Here is an 18559-nt window from a genome sequence, read left to right as displayed (position 1 = left end):
GCATGCCACACACCACACACACACACACACACACACACACACACACACACACACACACACACGCACAGGTGAGCATGACTTTGTTTCAACGCTGACTTGACTGACTTACATTAACCATAATGAAACCAGTCTGAATTTGTATTTGATAATGTTACAATCCTGGCATGCATACACATATTCGTCCTCAGCGGGAGCCTGTAGGGCAGCCTTTGACCAGCCGGCCTGCTTAGTTAACCCCAATCTTGAGCGAGAGGAAAGGTTGATGGGTGGCTTATGGAGCGCAGGCAGAGCTGGCACAGTTTCCCGTCGAGAGCGAGCGCCTGCCCACCTGAGCCGAATTGCCCTGTAACACAAAAGTGAGGCAGCTCAAACTCAACCTTGCTCACATTTGTCACACGTCATTCATTCTGCTTAGTCTTTTTTTTTTTTTTGCACTGTACTGCGCTGTTGTTGTTCGCTTGTGGCACCTCTTTATGACATCACAGTGACTCGCTGGTGGGAGGGCCTTTTCCGTGTGTGTCCAAACACTGTTTCAGCTGTTCTCTGCCGCACTGGAACCGCACACCCTTTTTTTTTTTCCTTTTCCTTCACCCAGTTGCAGGAAAAGTCACTTTCCTGACCATGCTTTGGCAGTCATGTGCATACCTTAAAGATGACTTTTGTGTCTTGCTGCATTTCCTTCCAGCATAATACATTTTATTTGTTTCTCAAATCAGAAAAAGTGGATATATAAGAGCAGGCCCCCATGCTGTGGAGCAGAGCGGGGAAAGACAGCCATTACAGAACTGTTAAAGCCATGTCTGCGAGAGAGACGTGCTTATCATGTTACAGCCCAGGCTGTCTGCAACTCCTTGGCCGTAGAAGCAAACGCACTGCTGTTTTTTTAAGGTGTTTGAGTGAAGTGTAGCTCATTATTCTTTCTTGCTAAGAGGGTTGCCTTATAGCAGCCACTGAACGCTAAAGTAGTCATTTATTTTGAATTACATTGGTGAAAATATTTGCACTGAGTTTGTGTATCGAGAAATTTTAATCTCTTTTAGTCTCTTTTAGAAAATTTAGTCTCTTTGCAATTATTATATTTTTAAATAATTGCTAAAATTATAATAAATATAAAATGCATCTAAATGCATGCAAAACATTCTATATTTATTATAATTGAAAATTTTATTGGACTAAATTCATTCATTCATTAATACAGACAATGTACACTCTAAAAATGCTGGATTATTTGGCAACCCAATGCTGGATAAATATTGTTTATTTTGACCCAGTTAGCCGGGTTATATACATTTTTGTTGGGTTGTTTCTTGACACAGTGCCGTCTCAAACAATGTCATATTGAAGGTTATTCATTTTAAACAACAATAATGCACTCTGAAATTTCTTATATATGTTTTTGAAAAAGACAGTGTATATATTATTTTTCTTATCAATGGCAAGTCAGTCTTTGATAATCGTAAAATACTTAAAACACTTTTTGAAAAAGGCTTTAGGAAGTGGCATCAGTCAGAAAAAAAACAAAAAAAACAAACAGTTTTTGCATGTGCTGTCAACAACATGAACCCATACAATGATCAAGGCATTCTCAGAATAACCTTTTCTGAAGTAAGCATTAAATAAATGCTGATCCAGGATGAGCATCCATTGCTCAGCATACAGTACTCTCTCGTAGATGTGCAAACAAGCACTGGTCTCAGCTCTGCAGCACTTCTGGCTAAAAAAACCCTCAAAAAACGTACACACTGAAACTTCTTCTGCATTACGAGCTCAGAAAGCTCTGTTGCTGGAGTTGGTCGATACTGTACAGGGGAAAAGCAGCTTTGTACACCCTGTGGAAGGACTGTGAGAAATAATTAACCCTGCATCATGTGTTCAGGGTTGCTAATTTTAGGCCGTAAAACGTCTTGGTGTCGTAACTCCTGCCCAGAAAGAAGCGCCAGCAAAGTTTCCATCCAACATTTCGAGGCACCCAGCTGTGCCGCGTTTCAACGGCGAGCCAAATTAATATCGTTATGGGCGATCCACATTCAGCAAAAGCTGTGCTCGAAGTCGAAGAATTTCTCACGACTGTGTTTGTTTGTTTGATAAAAACAACACGGGGGATAATAATATCTGCACTGTAAAAAAAAATTCCGTTAAATTTACGGTAAAAAACCGGCAGCTGTGGTTGCTGGAATTTTACCGTAAAAAATACGGTAGCAACGTTTTAGGTTTTACGGTTTTAACTTAAATTTACAGTTAAATACCGTAATTTCATTAACTGATATAATGTTAATATACCAACCTATTGAAGTACTGAAATCTGTTTTGTACCTTTGTAATACACTGATAACCACCAAATGCAGGTGGTGATGAGAAAGTCACATGATGAGCCAAAGCCCATCACAAGCAGCTTTTAAATAATAACATATATAGAAGGTGCACAGTGTCATTCACACAAACACTAAACACCATCATGGTAACACACGTGAAACTGAAATAATGCAATAAACATTTATTTAACAACATTAGGTGTAACACACAACCCTAATATACAAAACTGATAAGAAAAAACTAAGAAACATAGTTATTTCAACAAAAAAACATCAAATTTGAAATGCAATTCAGGGAATTCTGGGAATGTCAATTTACGGTTATTCCCTGTAAATTATACGGTCTTTTTCACTTCCAAAAACGGTATACTACCGTAAAATTAATGTCCAATACATGTAATGTCCAATACAGTTTTTCACCGTATATAGTAGGGGAATTTACCGTTAACCATTTAACAGGTTTTTACTGTAGCATTTTTACAGTCTTTTACCGTTAAATTCACGGTAATTTTTTACAGTGTGGGGGGTTCGATTTACATGCACTGAAATGAACATACTCAGGAATTTGTTTTCAATATTTGGAGGGGAAATGTCTCATTTTTTAAAATCCCTTGAAGCAATGCATAGCATAATTCTCCCCTGGAAGTGAACACATTTCCTATATATCCAAGCAGGCTAGGCTGGTGGTTTTGGGGATGTTTAGAGTGGCAGTTCACCCTCGCAGGCATACTGTACACACAAGTAATTCCCCGCTGAAGTTCCCATGCATCAGCACGGCTACCGAGAGCTGTTTGGCCAGACCTTGATGTTGCATCCTTTGGCGATAAGAGAGTGGATGTCATTCCCCAGTGGGCCACTCGAGCCGAGCATTACCGCTCGGCGTTCACTTTCAACTTTAGCAGCGAGCGCATTTTCAAAGGGCCAGGCCTCCACATTTATCTTTTGAACTCATCTTCTGTCCTCCATCTTTTGTCATTACGGGGGAAGATGGGCAGCTCTGTCTCATTAAGTTGGTATGACGTGCCGTAATGGCAGTTGTAGAGTCGTTTTCTACTTTAGAGATAGAGTGCTTAGATTTGCTTTGATAAAGATGTCTTTCATGTTTCCAAAGCCCTCGGTCAGCCCATCATCATTTCTCATAATTGGACGGTGCAGTATGCTGGGATCCACTGTAATTGAACCATCATTATCCAGTGACTTTCTCAGCCTATATTTGCTTAATGCTTAACTTTTCTTTGTTCACGAGCGAGGGGTGGGATCGTGCGGTGTGTACTAGATGAATGCTCTTGCTTACTGCCCCTTCAACTATTTTTGTCCCTGAAAATTGGCTTAATTACATGAACGGTTGTTTCTCTTTGCTCTGCGTCGCAACACAATTAGTCCATCTCCCTGGCTGCAATTTGTTTTCATAAAAAACGAGAGTGTTGGCACGCTGATTATGAAGCTCTCACTCTCGAGGGAGAGGCGGCACTATTGGTGTGTTAAATTTCATTAACTACAGTGCGGCTTACTGGAAAAATATATAAAAGCTCAAGCTGCCGCCATTTTCTTTAACCACTTTAAGGCCGACATCCTAAACAAATCATTACTGGCACACACACACACACACACACACACACACACACCCTGGCCACTTTGTTGCACTTCATGTAAGTTTCATGCTCATTCATCTTCATTCAATAAATTATCCTAAAATAAACTATCGTTCAATAAATGATCCTCAAAATCGTAGAACAGCATTTCTGTTTTTTTTTTACCAGGTGAACGTTGAAACTTTATGTACGTTTAAGGCTCATTAATCTTCATTTAGTAAATGATCCTAAAATAAATGATTGTTTAATAAATTATAATAAAAATAATGTTTAAAACCTTTATGCAGGACACTATTTTTTGAAAAACGTCGTATTTTTTTAAATACCGTAGTGAGGTTTTTTATTTAGCACTGTCCTGAATAAGCTATTTCACATAACAGATGTTTATATATACTCCACAAGAAAAAGTAATAACTGAATTTATAAAAATGACCCCGTTCAAAAGTTTACATACCCTTGAATCTTAATACTGTGTGTTGTTTCCTGGATGATTCACGACTGTTTTTCTGTTTTGTGATAGTTGTTCATGAGTCCTGTTGTATGGGTGTTTTCTCTTCGGTCAAAAGAAAAAAAAAAAAAACTAAAGCCCTCATCAGTTTGTTAGTGAAATGCTGAGAAGGGGTTTTTAGGGAGTCAGCAAAACATTTCAAGATGGGCTATTAACTTCAATCTCGAACTGCTATTTGCCTGTCCGTGAAAGCGCAGGCTCTCTCCAGCGAGGCTCCGGTTCCAGCGTAATGATGAGGCTGTGTGTGAAAATATTGAATTGCAAAAACATCCAGTGTGTGAGCTTGTGTGAATGTGCCTTTCAGCGCAGTGCCGGCACTGAACTCGCAGTGTCTGAGTGATGGACAACAAATGGCATTTTGTGCTGGGCAGACGCCCCATCTCTGGCAGTCAGGCTGAGGGGCCGTTATCAGCCGTGCATCTGACCCCTGGATATTTCACCGCCTCTGTCAGCCATCTGACACTGGAGTCTGACGCGTCCCAACAAATGAAATGGAATCCTGAATATGGCTTTTTGTCAGTCGGAGGCAAGCGTGGCTTCAGTTGATTGTACATCAAACGTTTAAAAGTTACGCTTTCTTCTGAAAAAAATTATTTCAGAACTTTGAGTTGAGGAACTGTGTTTTATGAAGCTATATGCTACTCATAATTTAAAGTTGTTTACTTTCAAAGTGCCCTTATTATGCCATTTTTACGGTTCCTAATATTGTTTTGGGAGTCTCCTACAATAGGATTACATGCATGCAAGGTCAAAAAACGCTTTCGTTTTCTCAAAATATGCATTTAATGTCACCTCATTTTCCAGTGATTCTCAAACGATTCGTTCGAAGCAGTTCAAAGATTCAGTCTCTCTAAACCCCTCCTTTCCGTGAGCCTGCTCTGCTCTGATTGGTCAGATGGCCTAGTCTGTTGTGATTGGTCTACGGCATACAGCGCGTGTCGGAAACGATAGGCCTATTTCAACAATTCTGTATTTTGAACGCTCTATAGAAAATATAAACATCTATTATTTATCATACTTACAGGTTGTGATTCAGTGGAGCAGCTGGTCCAAATAAACAAGATACTGATCCATCTTTCAACAGCAAGCATTTTTGTGAATCCCGCGTTGAACTCCCCAATTAGAGAAGCAGTTGTCAGTAGAATTACGTGTTTGTGGGCGGGGTCAAGTTGTTCACGGCCAGCTAACGTAGAACATAGGCGCGCATTATGCAAATGTGTTACCCCGCGACGTGGGATTCAGAGTCGATTCTTTATTTTGGGAGACAACTTTATTTATCGTGCACTTTCAGCTTTACAACTATGCAGATCATTTAGATTCACATACAGCTACATTGCACACTGCATGAAAGGCAATATTGGAAATGGCATAATAGGGGCACTTTAAAGGTTTAAATACCAAACTTTTTGCTGGAAATGCCATTCTGTTCTGAAAACTGCTGAGTTACTGTTAGTAGCATAGCTACTTGTAGTTAGTTTACTCCCCAAAACTGACCCTTACGAAAAAAGAAGTTTATTCAAGTGTGCTATTAGTATACTTCTTTTAAACTAAAAATAGGAAAGTATACTTTTAGTCTACTTTTTATGTACTTCTCAGAAATGGGCTTTATGTACTTCTCAGAAATATACTTAAAATGACATTTAAGTATACTTGACTTATACTTAGAAAAAGTCTAAATATATTTTAGCTATAATTGTGCTCCTAGAATCCGTGTTTTCATTGTTATACGGTACGGGGCGCTAGTACACAGCTTCTGTACAGAATTTCCAAAAAACACAAGTGAAGCAGAAACCGAAACAACAGATGCTTCCACATGTATTCTAACATGATCATCAGACATAAAACAATATCAAAACTGTGTAACATTATGGAATAAAATGTCGACCAATGAAGAGGTAATAATAACTGTCAAGCTTTGGGGTGTTGATCGACTTTATCTACGTTTTGATTATCATTCTGAATCCAATTCATAGTCTTTTTTCAGCTTTTTGTTCAAAATGTTGTTTATTTCTTTTTTTATTTTTTTTTTATTTATGAAACTTACCCACATTCAAGTGTTTAAAAAAGTTTTTGTTTACAAGTAGATGCCCTGTTCTTGCTTTTGATGTTTTGTATATTCATATAACAAAATATATACAAATTAATACCTAAATAGGGACATAGTAGTATACTTAAAGTATGATGTAAAGTTCACTTAAAGAAAACTTACGAGTATACTTGCAGTATAAAACTACTAAACTAGTACTTTACTGACACTATACTTCAAAGTGTACTAAAAATGCTACTACAAGTATTTAATTAGTAAACTATCAGTATACCTATAAGTTCACTTTTAGTATAGTTGCAGTACAAACTAAACATTTTGATGTAAACTAGTTGTGTACTCAAAGTTTACTACTGTTATACTTAAATTATACTTAAAAGTATACTTTTATATATTAGAAAGTGGGCCAATTTAGTCCCAAGGAGTATTGAAATAGTACACTTACAAGTATACTACTAGTACACTGATATTTGTATACTTACTACATAAAGTATACTTAAACATATACTTGAACTTTACTTAAGTATACTTACTAAAATAAACTTGAAGTATACTACTTTTTGGTAAGGGGAGCTAAAAAAGCCTAACATTTTATAAGTTAGAACAAACTTGCCAATTGTTTTCTCATCCTCAGCAATGTCTGTTAGCATATAGGACTAAAGGCCCATTCACACCAAGCACGATAACTATAAAGATAACGATAAAGATATAGTTCTTAAAATCGTTCTCAATATTAAAGAATAGCATTGTTCACACCACAACTATAACGATAACGATACAGAGGAACGATTTTGTTGTGATCACTTTCAAATCGATTTTTTTTTCCAGCTGATGAACTATAAAACACTGACAGCCAATCAGAATCCATCCTGCTGTAACGCGCTCAAGAATTTAAAGCGGCAGACGCACGTGTGCTTAGAATAAACAGACGATAACATCCACTGGTGTGGACGCTAATATCGTTATCTTTATAGTTATCTTTATAGTTATCGTTCTTGGTGTGAACGGGGCTTTACTCACTTGACATAATAGGCCTGTTCTCACCATTGATAACCATACAGATAACGGTAGCACTTTATTTTACAGTCTTGCTCCGCATATACGTACTTATTGTAGCAATTCAATAACTAAGGTACTTATAGTGAATGTACCCTAAACCTAACCTTAACCCATGTAGTTGCTATATACTACCGGTACTTTCTTGGGTAAGTACACTGTAAGTGCACTCACTGTAAAATAAAGTGTAACCCAGATAATTATAACAATAACTATATTAGCGCTCACACAAGCAGACAATAACATTCAATTATAACACTGTGTCTATAGCAGGCGTAAACATAAAAAAAGAGAACCCACTATAATGATTGATTCTGCCTAAACAACAAAATCACATATAGCAAACATACTTCGCTTGCACTACATCCGACAACAGGAATAATGGATTTGGAGCGTAACTGCCAAAAGATTCTGATTGGCTAACAAAATGTATTCGTTCTTCAGGTGGAAAATGTAATTCTAAAAGTGATTCTCTCTTTATTCTGTGTCATCATTGGTGTAGCTGCTGTGTGGACTTGTGATTCTCAAAGAATTAGAGCGCTTATTAAAACTTTCTAGTTGTCTATATGTCACACTGAAGTGTAATATAATGAAGTAAAGGACCATTCGAGGCATTTGTTGCATCCAGTGGGGACATAATTATGGATTATAATGACTGATACTGTCTTTTTACGCATTGCATTGCATCTCGCCGCGTAAACATAAAACCATGTCTGCATTTATGCATATTAATATCTGTGCCACAATCCAGGTTGCTTCAGTTTTTACAGTTTTTTTCAACGGCTCACACACAAAATGTCACTTGTCACTTGTCACACAATTTCTGAAACCTGACACTCAAACAGCAGAACCACACACCAAATCTGCAAAACCATACACTAATTCTCGGCCTTTGACTCAGTTTTCAATTTCATAAAACACTTTTTGCAAAACACAACACAATTCTCTATGTAACACACACAAATCTAACAGGAATTAATATTATGGCAAAGGTGTTTGCAAATGTTTGCTTTTGAGATATGTGACCCTGAAGCACAAAAGCAGTCTTAAGTCGCTGGCATATTTGTAGCAATAGCCAAAAATACATTGTACGGGTCAAAGTTATTGATTTTTATTTTATGCCAAAAATCATTAGGATATTAAGTAAAGATCATATTCCATGAAGATATTTTGTAAATGTCCTACTGTAAATATATCTAAACTTAATTTTTGATTAGTAATATGCATTGCTAAGAACTTAATTTGGACAACTTTAAAGGCGATTTTCTCAATATTTAGATTTTTTTGCACCCTCAGATTCCAGATATTCAAATAGTTGTATCTCGGCCAAATATTGTCCTATCCTAACAAACCATACATCAATGGAAAGCTTATTTATTCAGCTTTCAGGTGAAAAAATTGATCCTTATGACTGGTTTTGTGGTCCAGGGTCACATATGTTTGTGATATTTTGAATGCAGTGCTTCGTTTGCATTTTGTGTGTGCAATTCTTGGATTTGTGTATACAGTTTTGAAAAAAAAGGCAAAGTTTTGAAAAGGTGTGTAAGCAAAAAACTGTAGTCTGTGTGTTAATAATCAATTTTTTTGGCGCATCTATTAGGCAGCGTGGAAACGTGTGCATGCCTCAAGGTTAGGTCCGTTTAGAGGCCTGTTGCTGGTTCTGTGCAATAATGTTAATGAGAGGAGCTGTTGAATTCTGGGAGGGTCCACAAGTTGGCCGCATGTCAGGCCCCCGCACCCTCTCGGCTACTTCCCCCGGTCCTTTTCTCTCTGTGAACCGCATGTTGGCACCGGTGCCACTTTTCCGACTGCTGTCCACTTCTTCAGCTCCTACCCCCTTCTCTCTCTTGTGTTTTTCTTCGTCTTTATTTCACTGCTCTGGAAGCTCCAGCACAGGCCTTTGAAAGGATGCGGCGCTTTGTCTCGGCGATAAAAGATGCCATAGTTTCCCTTTTCCTCTCCTTTCTCCCCGTCCCTCAGCGGCTCTTGTAAAAGTGCAAATTGTCCCCTCCGAGGGGTTGTCCTCCTGGCTTCAGAAGGCCCCGATTCCAGCCTGTTAATTACGCTGAAGATTCCATCTCTGCTAAAAGAGCTGAGATTCCCACAACCACCTGGCCTTCTTTTCTTGTCGGCTTTGATGGCAGGCGCCCCACCCCTCGCCTCCTCCTCCTGCTCGTACCACACTTTTCTCTCTCTCACTCATTAATAGAGGTTTTGAATTGCTTTCTGACCCTGACAAACTGCTCTTGTTGAAAAGCAGATGAGAGCAGGAACAGGAATGAGTGCTGGTGGGGGCGACGGTGTTGATGGGGATTGAAGAGAGTTGGTGCGAGTTTGTATCAAGTCCGCTGCTGCTCAGACTGGAAAGGTAGGGGTTGCGCCGACTAGTCAGTTAGCGCTGCCGCTAGTTGACACGTTAGATCTATTTTGATTTGCTATGGATCACATGGCTTCAGTTGGGCCTGTTCTGTACATGCTGACAGTCCACAAACTGCATATCATAACCTGTAACAGTCAAATATATTTAAAAACATTTTACACATACACTTATTGTGATCAATACAAAAAAAAAAAATATTGCAGACAGATGACAAGAACACTTTTTGTGTAAATAGCGTCTAATTTAACTGACTTACTAAATTGTTGCTGAATGGATTGTTTATGTTCAATGGAAGTAAAGAATATATATGGACATTTGTAAAATAATATATTGACTTTTGATTGATCATAGGCCGCATTGATCTGAGCTTTTCTGAGTGGAAATAAAGTAGTATTTGTCGATGATTTTGGCAACGTTCACTCAAAAACTGAAGTGCATAAGCTCAGATTAATCAGGCCTACGATCAATCAGTTACAAAAAGAAATAAAAACCTGTAGCAATTGAAAGAAAACAAGTTGACAAAAAGATTGAATCTAAGATTCGGTGATAATATAGCATAATGAGGGATTTATAAGCAATTTTTAGGCCCGTTATTTTTGAAGTGTCAGTGTAACAAGGTGGGGGGGGGGTGGAAAGTAAAAAAAAATAAATAAATAATTATATCCTTTTTTTGTGATAAAATTAACGCAATTTTAAGGAAAAAGAACATTCTCTCCATTTATTTATTTATTTATTACATTTTTATTTATTTATTTATTACATTTTCATTTATTTATTTATTTGTTTGTTTGTTTGTTTATTTATTTATTTGGCTTTTTACCTTAATAGGACGGCAGAGAAATGACAGGGCAGTACAGGGACTTTTCTTTTTTTTTAAAGGAAATAATATTCTGAATCACACATGAATTCCTACATGTTTGAATCAACATAAGGCTGAGTAAGTCATGAAAGAATTCTCATTTTGGGGTTAACTATTCCCTTAAGTGGATCTCAGTTGGGACGTTTTAGCTCAACAACAGAGTGACAATCCCGAAACAAATTTGTTTTCCATTGCGTTTAATTTGCGGTGCTCTATTGAAACCCGAGCACCGATCAATATGTTCTCATTCCACTCCAGCAGTGCAGAGCTCCGTGTGAAAGAGCAAGAGAGATAGAGAAAGGCAGGCTTGAGAGAGATCAAGGCTTTGGAAGGTAAACAAATTGCTCTATTATACCCTCTGTGTCTATGACATTATCATGGGATGGTCTCAGGGGAGAGGCTTTCACCAGATTAGAAGCGTCTAGGGAAGAGGGACGTTGCTGCACTGTACTGGCAGCGCGCCACGGTCCTCGTCCAGCCGGGAGATAATCATTGACTCCCCCTCACAAAGACACACAGCGGTTCGCTCAGGCCAGGCCAGAGTCGAGCACACTCAGAGGTGTAGCGCACGAGCTTGAGGAGGAAGTACACCTGCCTTTTCAAACAAATATTTAGGCAACTTTTGACCCTTTCGGTCTGAACTAACCCTTTAATGCCCCCCCCCCAAATACGTTTTTGAATAAGGCTTATAATTTGCAGTTATGAGTGAGGATGAAACCATACCAATAAAAAAAAAGAGACGACATTTTGGCTGCTCTTTTTCCTCAATGAGCCCTTTTCTCTGGGCATCTCGTGGATTTGAATGATTTAGAGCGTTTGGAGGGTTGCAGAGGGCAGCGTTGAACTCACACAAGTCTACTTTTGTGACTTGTGATATTTGCTTTTTTTCTCTCTCTGACTCTTTTTCTCCCTGTCGACTCAACCCACATCCTTCAGCTCGCATAAAGTGAAGATCCGGTTTCGGAGTAGTGTTTTATGAGCGGTTAGAATACCAGCCTGTGTGGTTTTTTTTGTCCTCTCCTAAGCTGACCATTCACAAATGTCTCTGAGGTTTTCGAAGATGTCAATTAAAGTTTTAATTGGAAATAAGTTATTCGAAACAAATGCCTTTTCTTCCCGAGGACGGCCTGTCAGTCAAATTGAAGTTCCTGATGTTGGCAATATTGCAATTATTTTCAGGCTTTTGAGGTTTTTAGGGATTTCCACACAGTCTCACTGCACATTTTGTTGTTGTGACAACTCTGGCAACTGTTACGGCTTTGCGGAGGGAATGATGTAAACAGGCAATACGGATTTCAAGCCAATAATGCGTGACAAAATAATTGTATATATATACACAGAATGTACACTTATATACACAATAGCATGCACAATTCCTATACAAAGCGCTCCGGTTTCAGCGTATCTGGTGTTGGCCGTGCGCAGCAGCAGTCAGATGAGCTCCGGACAGGCCTACGAATGTTTTCTGTTACGTCTCCTGAGAAACACAGACTTTTGATCGCACTCAAACTGACTTTTGCTTTTCTAGCCAATTATATGATTCATTTCCTCAGCAACTGTGAAATTCGGTGCAACACGTCATCATAATAGAAGTCAGAGGTGCGGGAATTTAAAATGCTGCTGACGGCTGAAAATATATATATGTTTTTGTTATATTGTGATGTTGCATATTGTAACCGCTTTTTGATCGGCATTGCTCTGTCCCCTTACTGCACCTATACACCACCTGGGGTCCATTACCCTGGTTTTGTTTATTATTCTTTGGTGTTTGAATGGCATATTTGGAATGTCAGGAGGTCAAAGGTCACCAGTTTAGGTTGTTTTAGAGCACACCGCTTGCCCTTGCTACTTACTACAGTTACGGCGTGTAGATCAAGTTCAACTACAGAAGATCTGGCTAATTTTCCTGCTACAGAGTTAGTTACACAGAAAATCGATAGAAAAATTTAAACCAGGTTTTGGTCTGGTCTTTGATGGCTCAGATTTTTTGATAATTGCATTTCAGACAGCCGTGACTGCTGTTAAAAGGCAACAGATTCTACGTTATCACATATCACAACATGTTGAGAGCTGGAATCTGCCCTTGACATTTGCAAAGTCATTCAAATGTTTGGAGAATAATTATTATGTACATGCCGTGTGTGTTTTATATACATTGCAGTATATGAAGTACCACGAGAGCTCAATATAATATAGTTTTTGGTTTAGACACATTTTAGAGGATCATTGTACTTAGTCAGAAGCTCCTAAATAGTTAGACTTGATGACCTTTACCTCAAACCAAGACCTCTAGTAAAACACTGTAAAAAAAAAAAAACAGTAAAAAATTTATGGTAAAAAAATGGAAGTTGTGTTTGCCAGAAATTTATTTATTTATTTATTTATTTACAGAACTTAATTTATGGTATTAAAAACAAACAAACAAATAATTAAATAAATAATGTATATTAAATCCACTGAAATAATATACCAAAATCTGTCTTTTACCAATATAAAATTATAAAAATTAAATTAAAAACACAGGTGATAACGAGACAGCCATATGATGAATCAAAGATATTCATAAGTAGCTTTTCCACACAAACACAAAACACACCAAACATGACAATAAAATAATGCAATAAACCTTAATATAACAGCATGAGATGTAACATAAAACCCTAATTTAAATAACAGGTTAGAAAAAAAAAAAAACGTAAAGAAGAAACTTGGAAATTCCTGGAATATCAATATATATATATATATATTGTCTTTTTACTGTCACGATTATGGTCATTTTTTAATAATATTATCAAATTTTGGAGTCTATTTCTGATCACATTTTCTATGTATTTGCTATAAATATTTTAAAATATATTTATATTTCTATATATATTTTTTATGTATGCTATTTAAAATCTGTCGTTGTTCTATTGGTTTCATATATATATACAGTATACAGTATATACAGTATATACAGTATACATATATATATATATATATATATATGAAACCAATTTTTTTTTTTTCTTGTCTTAGACTTGACTGCAATGACAAGAATGACAATAAACTTGACTCGTTGCTGTCAGTTCGAGACTCCTGACGTGTTTGCTATAGGCCAGGAAAGGCACACGCGCACATAAACGTGCTGAAACGCTAACTGTTGCGAATCGGATCTGTGAATCGTCCCTCCCTCTGTGCATGTCAGCACTCTCTCTTTTAATTAAAACTAGGTGTGGGACTCCTGCCTGTTCTTTTGACACCTCCCTATTTATCTACCGGACACAGTTCAGGGCGAGACCTGTGCAGAAGGGAAGATTTTTGTTTTAAGAGACTTTTCTTTGATGCCAAGTTCCTCCTGAAAAAAAAAGAGCCGCCACATCTGACTCGAGTTTGCTGAAATAACAGCAAATGTTTGTCTTGTATTGTATGGCATGCCGTTTGAAAAGCAATAAAGCCCCTCTTCCAGCGCCTAAAGCACCTCTTAATAAAATAGTCAAGAATAACTGCTTTACCCTAATCTCTGCCATAGATTACATAGCTTGGGGCGGGAAATTAGCAGCAGACCCCCATGGCTCTCTCCACAGCTAGCGGCAACGGCCGGTGAACTTCACGTGGCTGCTTTATGTCTACGAGGGCAGCGTCCTTTTTATTGAAATGATATTAGAAGCAACATGTGGCTAATGTGATCAAATTTTCCACGGCCTGGTCCCGATCAGGGGTGAAGAGGCTATGGCTACAAACACACTCATTGACAAATAAGAGTCCTGCTGCTAAAGGTCAATGGTGTGTGAGGATGTGAGAATGTGTATGTCTTTAAAGAGTGTGTTTGTAAGTGTGTGTTTATTAGTGAAATATATCGACTGAGTGTTAATGGATAGTTCCAACTCTTAATTCTGATTGGATGAGCCATTTTTAGAACCTGTTTAAAATGCAGAAAAATGCACGTCTGTGACCAAACATTCTATATTAATTCAGCCATACAGCCTTATAGTTGGCATGACAAACTGTATTAACTGGCGGAATAATTATTTATACATAATTCTAAACATTAATGAATAGTATTCCACATGCTGCAGTTTTATAAAAGAGACAATCCATTAAAAGCAGTGTTTTACAGTGATTTTACCATAGTTAAAAACGGCACTGTGCGCCCATGAATCGTTGACAACAATAAGAGTTGAAAATACTTATAGCACTTTTAATGAGTTCACCCAAAAATGAAAATTCTGTCATCATGTTGTTCCAAAACAGCATAATTTTGTTTCTTCTGTCAAACACAAAAGGACATATTTTGAAGAATCTTGGTAACCCAACATTTTGGCTACCATTGTCTTCCACCATATGTATGAAAACCACTGGGACATTTCTTAAAATATCTTCTTGAAACAATGTTTTATACAGTCATACAGATTTGGAACAACATGAGGGTGAGTAAATGATGACAGAATTTCCATTTTTGGATGAATTATGCCTTTAGGAAACAATTACAGTGAATACCAGTAAAAAAAAACAATTTTCATGAAGATGTTGTGAAATACCTGATTTCAAAATTTCCAGGGGTTTATGTGAGCACAAAAAGAGATTATTTTTAAAAAAAGAGATAAATAGGAAAATAAGTGGGTATATATATAGCAATTAACTGAGAAAAAGCAAGAATGGACCTACTGTAGCAAAACAAAGAATATTCATGTCAAAAAAATTTGAATGTGTTTAAAATTAAGATGGTTGGTATCTCTTCAAAAATTCTGTTTGATGTTCAGGTCCAACTAAATAATCTGTTTGGAATCAAAAATGAAAGTACTGGATAAAACATTTCAAATGTTAATAAAAGAGATACTCTGGAACATGTTTTTACTGCCGAGGGTATAAAACCGAAATTCTGAATATTGTTTTACCGAGCACCTGGGCTTTACATGGCCCCTCCTGTCCCTCCATGGGTTTGTACGCAGTAGTGGGGTTTATTTTCCCAAGCGCCTCTCGGGTATGATAGAATTTGAGTGCTCACAGATATGAGCTCATCGCTCTACTGGTGGGCCACAACTGCAAAATGTTAACTGTCATCAGGATAATTTAAGTATTTGTAAGTTGTTTCCTTTGCACCAAACTGGGAGATATCTAACATTACTTTTTAGACTCATCGCACACTTTCGTCCGGAAAGAAACCGTCCGCCATCCGATCGACCGTTCACGCCAGGTTCCTTCTTGAAGTACCAATAATGCGATTTATGCCAAGTGTCTTTTCCCTCCCCCAAATGTTCTGCGGCGTCCGCAAAGCTTGATTCAATTACAACGTTGGGTCGCTCTCAGATCTCAAGTCCGTTTTCAATTGAAGGAGGTCATGCTTCGTGTTCCTCATTGTCTTGACAGACTTTTTGAACTAATCAGATCTGGGGGGTCACAACTGGTTTTGTTTCAGGTCTTCGATTGTACGCATGCCCCCCCACCCTGCCTTAAATTGGATTTTCAGTCAGGCCGGTGTCCGATAGCGTCCAGTGTGCGCTTTGAAGTGGAGGAACTTTCTCTGTCGCCTTAAGCCAGAGCTCCTTATCTCTTGCATTGGAGGACTATTGTTTCAACCAGCCAGACATTGTTAATTACCCTTTTGATTGGAGTGAAGAGGCAGGTAAAGACAAATCCAATTTTGTCACGCTTGCATTTGACCTGGGACACAAGCCCCAGGCCAGCGGTCTTGAATTACACAACCTCTGGAAAGTTCCTTGACTTTCAACACTCCGCTAACACGCACATTTTGAGTGATGGAAAAGACAAGGAGACATATTTTAAAGGCTTCAAATTGCTTTTAAAGTAGGGATGCATCGATCCGATACTCAGTATCGTTATCGGCTCCGATACTGGCATTTTCTGCCGGTTCGTGTATCGGTCAGACAAGACTGATCCAAATCCGATATAGTGCGTATACTATTCTGTGTTATTGTTAAGCCCCACAAAAGGCACAAAAATATTATAAAGCTTCATACAGTTCTCATGCACTATATTTCAAGTGTTCTGAAGCTGTTCCATAGTTCAATGTGAGGTACAGATGAATATTTAAGTCATTAAATTCAAGTTGACTTAAACTACGCATAAGTGCTTTGTAACGCTCTGTATTGGAGCCTTTTCGTGTTACAATACTTTTGCACAATGAAAGATTATTAATAGTCTTTCTTGTTCTGTCCTATCTATCATAGTTTGCTGCCTTCATTACTGTGCTATACATTTAAAAAATGTCTTTTAATTTTATAGTATATATTTATATATAAATATATTTAGGCCTACTTGCTTTTTATGAATGTAGGCTAATTTACAACAGTACAAAGAGCAATGTGTAACATTTTACCAGATTTAGTCCTACACTTATTAACTTTTATTTGTTCCCCACTAAATAATGTTGTTTCACTAAATGTTTAGATTTTATATAATCATTGAGCACCCATGATTTTTCTAGAGTAACTGCTAAATTATCCACTAACCTAGTAGTTTCATACAGTTTCATTTGTTATTTTTCATTAAAATTAAGTTGTCTAAATTTGCCAGATTGTGTATAACACACAAAAGAGTGATAATCAGGGCGGCGTTTCCCAAAAGCATCGTAAGCCTAAATTGATCGTAGCTCCATTGGTGACAATGGTTCTACGATCAGCTTAAGCATATTATGTTTTGGGAAATGCAGCTCAGGTCAACACACAGAAGTATAGAAATTTAAATTCATTGATTTAGAAAAAACTGTGCTTGTATCGGATCGGTATCGGCAGATACTCGGTATCGGATCGTATCGGTTCTGAAAAATGGTATTGTTGCATCCCTATTTTAAAGACAATAAATTGTTGAGGAACGATTGTATGGACAGGCTTCTTCGGGAGTTCGAGAAGCAAAAATGGTTGCGGACGGGACAGGGAATCTGTCTGAAAGGGGCTATTCTTCCTCCCGTGAGCACATCAGCTTATACAGCTGTTGAAGCAACGAGAGCAATTATCACCCGTTTACCGCTGTTGATTCGTGAGGGCTTTCTCTGGGGCTCTGTGGAATGCCCTTTTTTCCAGGGTTTGTTTTTGGGGGTTTCTCAGCTCACAGACAGCTTTCAAAGAAGGATTTTCCTAATTGTTTGATCGCATCTGTCTTTCTGTGCCTGAGGAGGAAACGGCTAATTTTATGCTAGCATGTCTTTGTGGAGAACAGGACTGTTTTTGGAGACTTTGTAGGGCCGGTTTTCACAGTGCTGTCAAATGAATAAAAAAATATGAACATTTGTAAAAGTGTAAAGTAGAAGCAAATTCAGTAGTAGCAACACACACTGGTTCAACTTCATGTGTGTGCTGTGTATTATATTTTCACACTGTCCTTTAAGAGGTGCTTTGTTGTTTGTGGTTGAGGGGTCACTTTAGTTTTTTGGCTTGAGGTGATAAGACAGGCTTTAGGGACATTGGGGAGGGGGTGCAGAGGTAATGGGCCTTACTAAAGGTGCTGGAAGGCAACTGAAGGGCAGAGAGATATTTCCCTAGTGTGTGAAAGTGTGTTTGTGACCTAGCCATACTTTAGGGAGACCAATTTGCTGCAAAATGTCCCCAGAAGTTAGCCAAATCTGACAAAACCTTTTTGAGAATGTTCCCAAAGGAGAAATGTGGTCATAAATAATATAAATAGTCAATTCTACAAATGCCATTTTCCCAGTCTGTAATAAAAATACAATAACTATATATACACTACAGGTCAAAAGTTTGGAATAATTGAATTTTTTAAAAATGTTTTTAAAAGAACCTCACTAAGGCTGCGTTTGTTTGATCAAATCTAGAGTAAAAACAGTAATATTATGAACTTAAAATAACTAT

The 18559-nt window shown here is 37.8% G+C and overlaps 1 protein-coding gene across 4 annotated transcripts in view; it reads left to right on the top strand.

Annotated features, from left to right (window-relative positions):
* prdm16 (PR domain containing 16) overlaps positions 1–18559 on the top strand; it is a 224932-nt gene that overhangs the window by 4121 nt on the left and 202252 nt on the right. The window lies entirely within an intron of this gene.

The sequence above is a fragment of the Sinocyclocheilus rhinocerous genome, unplaced genomic scaffold (assembly GCF_001515625.1).
Source record: "Sinocyclocheilus rhinocerous isolate Xijiao unplaced genomic scaffold, SAMN03320098_v1.1 scaffold470, whole genome shotgun sequence".
Classification (NCBI taxonomy): Eukaryota; Metazoa; Chordata; class Actinopteri; order Cypriniformes; family Cyprinidae; genus Sinocyclocheilus; species Sinocyclocheilus rhinocerous.
The sequence above is the reverse complement of the archived record's forward strand: the minus strand, read 5'-3'. Positions and strand labels throughout refer to the sequence as shown.